We start from the raw sequence: 10,623 nt of genomic DNA, 5'->3' as shown, positions 1-10,623 counted from the left end.
TTTGTAATGAAACAAAGTTAATGAGAAAAAGGGAATATTGTATTTACAATATGTCAATTATTACAAACACAAGTTACTAATAAGAGCTATATACAAGCTGGTCTTGCAGTCTAAGTATAGATGGCGAAATTTGAGATTGTTTACAAACAATGGATTGTTATCATCGTTGTATGTCATAGATATGTAAAAAAAATAGTTAAATAGAAACATTGTTTTGTCTTCGCGAAAAAAATTTGCAGCCTTTTGTGCGTATTAATTTTCATTTTTTCATGATGTTTTACTATACTTCAACGAAATATCAAATTTATTAATTAAAAAATTCGTATACTTTTTGATTTTGTTTGTTAGTCGTTAGGTCTGTATATTGACAACGTAAAATTACAGCACTGGCTATTGTAGTTTTAATATCAATGGCTTATCAAAAATTTTGATCCGTCATAAATGGAATATATATACTGGCAGAAAATTCGAACTGCTTGAAAAACAATACATGCCGGCTGGACGTTGCATTGTCCTGCATATACAATCGCTTTGTTTCACGTTTAATTTTCGTTTCGAAATCCTGTGATATTAAAAAAGTTGGCTCTCACGATTGCTGGGATTGCCCGTACATTGCTAGTGCAGTATACGCATAAACTCTAAAAGCACATCATCCCTACACACATTCATACACGCACATGTAGATCAGGATCGTTATGTGTATAACTGGACCCTGGTATTTGCGATGCAAATTCGATTACATTAGAAATAGCAATTGGACATTCGGTTCGAGGCATTAACGTTGAGCCTCTCTGCCTCCTCGATCAATTAATTTGTCCTATATGCTGCTGGAGATTTAACATATTACTAGATTGGACTGACGAAGGATTTATGCATCAAGGAAAATAGTACTTTGTCGCATGCCGGTCATAGGTATGAGTCAAATAGAATCCAAAGGATCACCACTGCCATCTCTACTATTTCGGAATACTGGTATTTCGATAATTTCAGCAATGTTTCAGTTCTATACCACGACATTAAAGAGATACCGACCAAAATTCCAGTGGTTGAAATGTGGTTTTCGCGCACGTTGACACATAACTCAACCCACTTTTCTAGTTTTGAAAATTTAAAATTTCATTTTGCGTTTGCAAAGATCATGTTTTATATTACGTTGTCACACTGTCGGGCTATCTAATTACCCTGTTTAGTATTTCATAATCCAATCGGCGAGCATGTTTTCGATTAGTATTCATGTCAGTAGTTTTTTCTTATCAATAACATACTAGAGATAAAAAACTACTGCTTGCTTACGATAATCGTAATCTTTAATTATAATACACAGATGTCATTTAATATGATGGTATAATTAATTGGTTTTTTCAATTATATCATTATGTCAGTTTTTATTTAATTATGAAAAAAGTAAATATTATGAAAAGAATGGCATTAACGCTGCCGTGTGATTTACATGTTCGTGCATAATCAGTAATCAGGTATGATGCATTCATCTCGAGATTTGCATGTTGCGTGCAAAGATAATACGCCCGACACGGGATTTAATACGAAACCCAGTGATATAAAGTCTTACACGACACTTTTTGATGGGCTTTTTACTAGTTAACTATGTTCACTCCTTATTGTACGTCGACGCCTGCGGATTTCCGTAATTACTTACAATAATCACTTTCGAAAAATGTGTAGAATTTTTGTCGGTATATGTTCACTTGTCGTATTTAAACTTGCGAATTTGCTTACTGCACAGTATGCACACACACAGTGATTTAAATTTATTTAGTTTAATGTATTACGTCTTTTTTTGAATTTATTTAGCCATTTTAAAATAAAATATATGTATAACTGTATAGAAGATTGTACATTGAAAGTGCGTCGCGTGCTTTTACCTCATAATCTCTTTTGTTTAATCCTATCTCTTTTCTGTATTTACGATATGGCAGACAATACCTCGTTTTTCTTCACTAACAGTTGTTATCTTTCATTTTGTTTACTTCTTGCCCATCGTTTCGTGCTGTTTCTACCAAAGATTCATATACATCCTTTTTAACGGTTATATAAATTATTATTTTCTTTTTACACAATTTATTTCAAGCTCATATAAGAAAACTTTATCATAACTGTTTATAAAATAAATTTTTTTCGATTAAATAAATTTAATCGAATATTGATAAGTAATTATGCATATTTGAAAGCTGATCTCCATCAGTTCGATGATAACGAGAATTAGAAAGATTTAGTGTTGGTTTTGGGTATATGAATACTATATAAATGTATATCGTGAATGTTCATCATGGATTTGATGGACATCATCAAGAGAAATACTATATAGATTCCAAGCATCAATAGATACTTCAAACAGGCCTATCAGCCGACACGTTCAGGAATGGCAATCACGTTGATAGGATGGTAATACAATTATCACCTGGACAAGAGAGAAGAGGATCCTCGATAGTGCTGCTACGCGTATAATTAGTGTTCGAAATGGAGTGCAAGCGCAAGTGAGAAGTGAGAACAACCAAGCTGATTTTAGTCTAGGGACAAGTGAGTGAGGGTATAGGGTTTCAAGTATAATGTCATGCAAATATACCTCATCACTCGGTCCACCAGGAATACTATATAGTAAATGCAGTATGCAGCAGTACTAACAACTGTGTGTAGTGGTAGTGCTGGGAAATACGAGTGAGCGCGTTAATCCGCTAATGCACCACTGCCACCGTAATATTAGATTCCGCGAGATGTGGACTGCGTTGTTGAATTTACGCGACATTCTATACCCAGTTAGTCGTCTGTTATATTATCACTATTACTGATAATAGTGATTACTAAACAAGATCTGATCTACACCCAAAACTCGATAACTCCATTAAATCTATTTTATATGCAATAAATAGTTTTTTAGTTGAATTTCATATTTTTAGAGAACAGGGGAAGGGGGAGAGACTAATTGTTTTAATGGAACATCAATGTCACGATGGTTAAAAAATATTTTTATTTAATGTTTTATGAAAAAAAAAACTTTTATCGAAATTGAAAATATACTGAAAATTTTGTGTGTACGTTTTCATGAGATTTGTGTACCCAAGCAGCAATGTATGAGTCGATTCGCTTAACGAGTTTAATCGGTTTTATAGAGGAGCCTTCAGGCTATGACAACGCACGATCGTCCATCCGTCCGTCCGTTTGTATATATGGAAAAAGAGGTATAGAGCAATAAACGATAAATTATCACGTAGACATATCTCTATTTTCATTCACTCATCACAAAACTTTGGTGGATATTAATGTTTCAATAAGCTTAAAAATTATCATTTTAAATTTTAGCTTATAATCTTCTTCGTTCACTCCAGTCCTCTTTTTATTCAATCAATAAGTTTAGGTTCTCGGATGCGTAATCAATCTCAACATCGTTTATTATGTTTTCATTTACAAACCGATAATAAAACGAGAAAGTGAATAAAGAGACAAAAAGAGTATATTGAGTCCAGTTTGGTTTACTCACGTCCAATTAAATTTAACGAATTTCGTTGAGTACAAACGGCTTTATTGGTTTCATTAATTACGCATGCATTTTCGCACTCGCTCGATTCTACACACGAGGAATAGATGTATGTCGTTGACGCATGCTGCTACTGCTGCTACTACTGACTGGGGATGCATTCACCATGTGCGACAAAATGCAATAGTCCGGGTGAATAAAGCACCCACGCTTATACAATTATATATCTATATATATTACAGTGAGCTCCTCTCTTGGTATATACGTACATATATGTAGGGATGACGACGTGTGGCATTCCAAACTGTACTGATGCATTGCAAACTGCCAAGTAAAGCTCTCTGCACTAGCTTCCCTATAGTTATATGTATATATATATATACAGTACTGATGTACAGTATGTACTAAAGCCTATGCATCCCGCGGCTTTGGGTACTATACGGGACACAGAGTGATTGAACTCGCGCCTATTCAGAAGCGATGCTTTGGATGTACATATATACAGACCTACAAATATATATACATATATATAATATATATGTGTACCCGCGGGACTTGAATGGTACTGCATACCTACCCTTCACGTGCCGACGTGACGATATCTAGAATTTGGTAATTAAATCGCCTATTGAGGCTGTCTATCGATTGATTATCGGCTTCAGTGAGTTTTTACACATCATCGCATTTTACGTTCCATTTAAAAATGAACATGACTTCCTGCCTATCATCAAATGTTTTTTTACACGTAAATTTATTGACAAATATCTTCGTTATCCATTTGAAATGGATTCTCTCATAATTAATATAGTGAATGATGATTATCATTTTTTTTTTCCATACTTGTGATCATAACACGTGCTACATAATATAACTCATACTCATAACTTTATCGCCACAAGTATGATAATTACTTAGCGGCCCGTTAGTTATGTAAATCTACAAATGATTCACCCTGTAAACATATGGCGTTTATTTTATAACCACCTGCGAACTTTTAATTGTCAATGAATTATTTATTTACTTACAACATGCCTGCGTACACTTTATGCTAATTTTTGTCCATCAGGTATTTATTTTTTGTTTTCATTTGTCCATATATTATCTTTGTCATCAGTTTTAATTTTTAGTTTAAAAATAGCACATTGGTAAAATAAAAAATATGAAAGGTCATTGACCCGACTCTGCTGGTACGGTTCACTCATAAATTAATAGTTTAGCATTTATATACTTTATCAAAATCGTAAAACAAGTGAGCGATTGAGCCCAACAGGGCGTGAAGAAGTAAATTAGGCGATGACGTCACGAAGTAAAATTCGCTAGACTGCTGTTCTACCCTTCTTGTATAAGACATTTAGCTTTGCGGGGGGTTGAATACTGAGTGCAGTAACTTTATAAAGGCTGCTGTTGCTGTTGATAGTATATAGTAGAGAAGAAATAAGCTATTCCTGATGCTGATGCTGGTGAGATCGTAAACTCGTGGCAATGGGCCGAGGGCTGGCTCTTGCCGATGATACCGACGAGTATCCGGGCCAAAGAGCGGATGAAGATCGTCAATGTTGATGATGCGTGGATCACGATGTAGATGCACTGCAGCTTATTCTATATTATAGATGAATATATGACACTACTGGAGTTCTCGCTACAGTACTTTTCCATTCTCTCTTCTTATATCATGGCTCTTCAACTTTTTTATTTTACTTTCTCTGTTTTCTTATTATTCTTCGTCCGCCTTGAGCACACGCTTATATACTCTCATGTGGATGCTTATCGAGGAATATGTACCAAATATTTATTTTTTTTTCTTCATCCTCTCCCTTCTTTTTAGCATCTCATCTCTTTCTATAATACGTTTCTTTTCTATTCAACTTGTGCTATCGATGAAATACGATATGAATATATATTTCCGTAAATTTAAAAATGTAATATTTGTGAAGACGCCACGTGACTTCGATTTACAAAACATATTTTATAAAATTACATATTTTATTTTTATTCTCAGGAATGGTATTATCATTTATTTTTTTCGTATGCAAATTATTTAAAATACAGTATTGAAAAAAAAGATAAATGAAAATTTGATAAACATAATTTTAATAGATTCAAATTATTAATGGATTTTTGTTAGTGTTTTTTAATCTGCCATATGGTTTAATAATAATTTCATTTTCAATAACAGTTGCTGATACGTTGCAATTTCATTTTTTTTTTCCAACGGTTTGTTCTTGAGTTTATTTAAATATAAAAATTCACATCCGCTAAGTAATTCCGCGCGATTATAAGTCTCCCCTATTTTTCTTAATATGGAGTGCCACGCGTCCTCACATATTTATTATATACATTTAATATATTAACTCAGTGTCGCTCGTCGTAGGTCACGTACGCATAACTACGGATGTAATTATTTATAACGCGCGCGAATCATGTCTAGAGTTTCCGGATATCAACGAGTACATATGCTAGTTTTGAACAGCAATTAAAAATTTATGACAGTTAATTTTTTTTTTTTTTTTTTTTCTATTTTTTGTTTAGTAATAAAATTTAAAAAAGTGTGTTGGGAAAAAATAGAATAGAGAGTCAGATATCTTGAGAGTAAGATAAAATAAAAGATAAAGAGATTTTAGTTGGAAGAAGAAGATGAAAATTTTTCACCCTTGGTCATATCCGACTGTCGTCACAAATCGACGCCTCCACTTTATCCAATTGCACCACCTATATAAGGGATTACCCCACGTAAAAGTACCCTCATCCTATGCTATAATAGTAGTAGAAATAGTAGTAGTACAGAGGGCAATAGAAATAGAAAGTACGAGCCAACATGTTTTTTCGCTCGACTCGTTTCCGTCGCGAGCAAGCCGGCGTCAAGACACGCTTCCGATTCGCGTCTACCCAAGTAGATCTTTATCTTTCGAGTACATCGTGTGTGTACATGTACATGAACATTTGCTAGCTACAATATCGTCCTATATACTCAGTATATAAAAAACAATATAATTAATAATTTTATTAATTTTTCAATACTCTATATATTTGCATTAAATTTTTTTTTCACACTTTTAAAAATTTTTATGTCACCCAAACGGTAGAAATTCCAATGAAAGATAACAAGTTTTCAAGTGCAATTTTATTTTTATGAATTTACAATTCCCAATTATTTTTTGTGATACTAAAAATTGAATTTTTGTTAGCGGCTAAATTTTTAAAACGATCAAAAAGCGGATAATATAATTTTGATGAGACATTAAAAAAAAAATAATAATTAGAGGAGAAAATAAATTTTGTGGTAAAACGAACGCGTTTAAAGTCGAGCTAGCTGGCTATTGCCAGCAGGTCGAATGGTGTGGTAATTTTCCCTCATCAAGCATCGCGCCCGGGGTTTTATTGGTAATTAAAAGTTAGCTGGGTGATGGTGCGATTGGAATTAATGGTATGAAATAGGCTCTGGTTCACTGTGGCGTGAGATACACTGATGTGCACATCGTTTAACGTGATCGTCCATAATGGAAAACATACACTATCAAATAAATAATTACCAGAAACAAAAATAAACCACCCACCAACAATAATATATAAATCAGTCCATAAATCCTACAAGCCCGTGTTGTACTTGCTTTTAATTCAAAATTACAAAGCATATAATCCTTTTGTCTCACTTGTCAAATGCGACCAACTATTAAACTCTACTCTGCCTATTCGAGATTGCAAACAGAGTTTTCATGCAACGCCCGAGATACCGTGAAATAGCTCTCGCGTGTTCATGAGCTTAATTAAATAAGTGTAAAGTGAGAATTAAAACGAAATTAGATGAGATAAATCACTAAAGCATTATACATCCAATAACATGCATAGACATGTGTACATATATTTACACTCATATAAATTTAATTTGTACATGTGCGTAAATTTTACGTGTTGCGGCAGGTATGATGAAAGTCAAACACTTTACTGGGTGGATGAGCTTTGCTATTTGACTCTAGCTTTATCCGAGCTTCTTGTGTGCTTCGTGCGGTTTTCTCTTCTTTGCGCTAAGCTTTTGGAATTCTTTTATACAGTCACTTCCTTTGAGTTAATTGTGTTTTCCCTTGTCCAAGTACATTCATCTCGAGTTTCTTTTGGTGTATTAAGATCCGCTGAGTCAAAAGCCTTTCTTTCTTTTTCGTTTTATTTTTTGTTTTCTTATTCTTTCTTCATTTTTTTTTCGGCGGAAGAAAAATGAGGAGAGAAAAGAGTAGTGTTGGTAAACGTGAAGAGGTGAAAAGATCATTTTTCAGAAATAAAAAAAAAAAAAAAAAAAAAAATGTATAACCGTATCTTGTTCCAAGTATTTATTTCTACAACCCCTTGACATTTTAAACTTGAAGATGTTTCGGGGATTGCAGATTTACTGGAGCGTATTATCGCGGAGGTGGTTGGATGAGTTGAAAGGGAAAAAAACTTGACATCTATCTGTCATTATGGGAAAATTGTGAGTGCGTAGATAGAAGGTAACGACCTTCTTGTTTCTATAGGTTATAACGATTTTTATTTCTTTCTTACTCTAACCAATGGGTTTTGTCCATATTCTGTTGCGTTGTTTCTAGATACTTTTATGTATTTACCAGTATATGGTTTAGTTTAATATACGTAGTCTCGTCAAGACTCTGTGCCTTTTATTTATTTTTGTTGAAATAAAATGGCTGAAACCAAAAAGAGTACAGTGAGGGTCTTGGTCTCGAATAGTCGGTAATCGTGACGACGACGTCGTCGGCAACCCTCGTGTGCGGTGTATAATCCCAAGTGCTGAGGCATAACGGCGCCAGTGAAACGCCGGAAACGCTTCGAAGAGTGGATACAAATATCTGTTATGTGAGTATAGTAGTATAGAATAGGACAGGATAAATTGAAGAAAGTGGATGAGAGAAAATAAGGATGACTGGTTTCGCTGAGCATATTGCAATTGTTTGATATTTTTTTATTTCAATTGATATTGCAATTGTGATAAAATGATGACAAAAAAAAATATATATACATATACAATATGAATTAACAAGGTAATGAAAAATAAAATCGCATAGTTTGTTGTTTTTTAAAATATATTATTGGGGTGATAAATGAATTTTTTTATGTTTGTCTAATTTATTAATAAATTCGTTTATAAATATGAAATTTCCTACTTTTTTTGTATACGGATGAGTAGATCGTAATAAAATAAGTAAATTCAATTTTTTTAAATGAATTAATAAGTAATGGTGGAGAAATAACCAGTAATATTGATGGACAGTGACTTGGCTCTTATTATCATCCGTTACGGTAGTTTATCATCTTATAACAAGTGCATTAAGTCTCGATTAATCTTCGATATTTTTATTAAGACTTTATGAAATACATTAATCTATTTTTTTTCTTATACTTCACGATTGCTTATTCTCGATAATGCTGAAGGAAGACATCAACTTGATAAACGTCAGGTTAAAAACTTGAGACAAGTTAAACATCATAAAACTTTATCATCCAAGTTCTTGTTTTAATTTAATTTAATTTTTTATTCTCCTTCAATATCGACGATCCGTTCAAGTGTTTAAACTGTATTAATTTTTTTTTGCCTCTGATAATTAAAGTTTTGACATGAAAATAAAATAAGTCATCGAAAATTTGTCGCGTTGCTGTCTAGGTTTTTTTTTTCTATTTTTTTTTTTTTTTCAATTTTAGATCTTTGCTTACTTGTGAAAAAGTTTTCTTTAGAAATTTAATCTTATGAATTTTATTTATAGAGTTGAGTATTTTATTAAGAAATATAAAATAAAGTTGATCAATTATTAGTCTCTAAAAAAATAATATTTATTTAATACCTGGGATGATAAAAAAAAATATGAATGGATATAATGTAAAAATTGCAAAGTCTTTTTAAAGAGACATAACATTTAACAAAGATGATACGAGATATATTAAAATATGTTTATGTTTTATGTATATGTATATATATTTATATATAAGTAAAAAGCGAATGCCAGCTATTGATATGCAAACGAAGTCATGGATCGTAAAATTTACGCAATATCGGTCTACACTGAATGAGGTAGAACGTGTAGAGAAAGAGAGTAGCTGAGTTTGAGGACTTTTCCGTGGTGCAAGCACAGCGCATTTTATCCCACATTATCCCGAATGATACGCCGGTTTAGACTTTAACTTGAGCGTTATAATGTGGCACCCACTGGCAAGGGGGTAAAAATGCAAACTCGCGGCTCATCTCACGCGTGAAAACGCCTGAATAATATTAACGCTTCTTTGGGATTATTAAAATGTCTGCTTTCTACTGCTGTCGTTTTCCCACAGAAAAAAAAAATAAATAGAAATACAAAAGATCATAAAAAATAGATAAATAACAAACAGTATTCATCATTTCAAGAAATTTAAAGACAAGTCGTTTAAAATAATTAATGATTAAGATTTGAAAAATATTTTTTATTTGAATAGTAACATAAACAACTGAGCATTCAACATCCTCATCGCCAGTAAGCTTACAACATAATTAATAACCTTAATATCTCAATTTAAATACACTAATGTTCCAACCGTCGCGAATTGTCAATAGCGTTTTCCCCCTTTACACCAGCTTTTTTTTTGTTCCGCTCACCCCATCAATCCAAACAACATTAACTATCAGCCAACAAAAAAAGTACACAGAAAGAACGCCGCGTAACGAACAATCAACATTGTGTAACATTCTCACAATTTCTATGTAAATCGTGACGGCTATTTGTACCTGAGACAAACAAATAAATAATAAGACATACAATGTTGGTAACATCAACGTACAAACTATAGGGGTATGGTATAACATTAGGCTAGAGTGTTGTATTAGTAGATAGGGGGTGAGAAATAAACGATTTTCCAGCCACTCCTCACAATACCATCACAAGCCACAATTTGGCTCGTCGATGAATTAAATTAGGGTGACAGCTTTTCAGTCTAATAGTCGTGCACTTCATTGTATTGATTATTTATCGTGTCGGGGTACCTAGGTCTTTGAAATAAAAAATAATCACAAGCGCAAGGAATAAAAAACTACCATAAACTAAAAAGAGAGGGTATCAAAAAAAAAGAAAAGGTACTAATTTACGACTAGTTGAACTCGTCACATCACTTTCTTCCAT

The sequence above is a fragment of the Microplitis demolitor genome, chromosome 3 (assembly GCF_026212275.2).
Source record: "Microplitis demolitor isolate Queensland-Clemson2020A chromosome 3, iyMicDemo2.1a, whole genome shotgun sequence".
In the NCBI taxonomy this organism is placed as follows: domain Eukaryota; kingdom Metazoa; phylum Arthropoda; class Insecta; order Hymenoptera; family Braconidae; genus Microplitis; species Microplitis demolitor.
The sequence above is the reverse complement of the archived record's forward strand: the minus strand, read 5'-3'. Positions refer to the sequence as shown.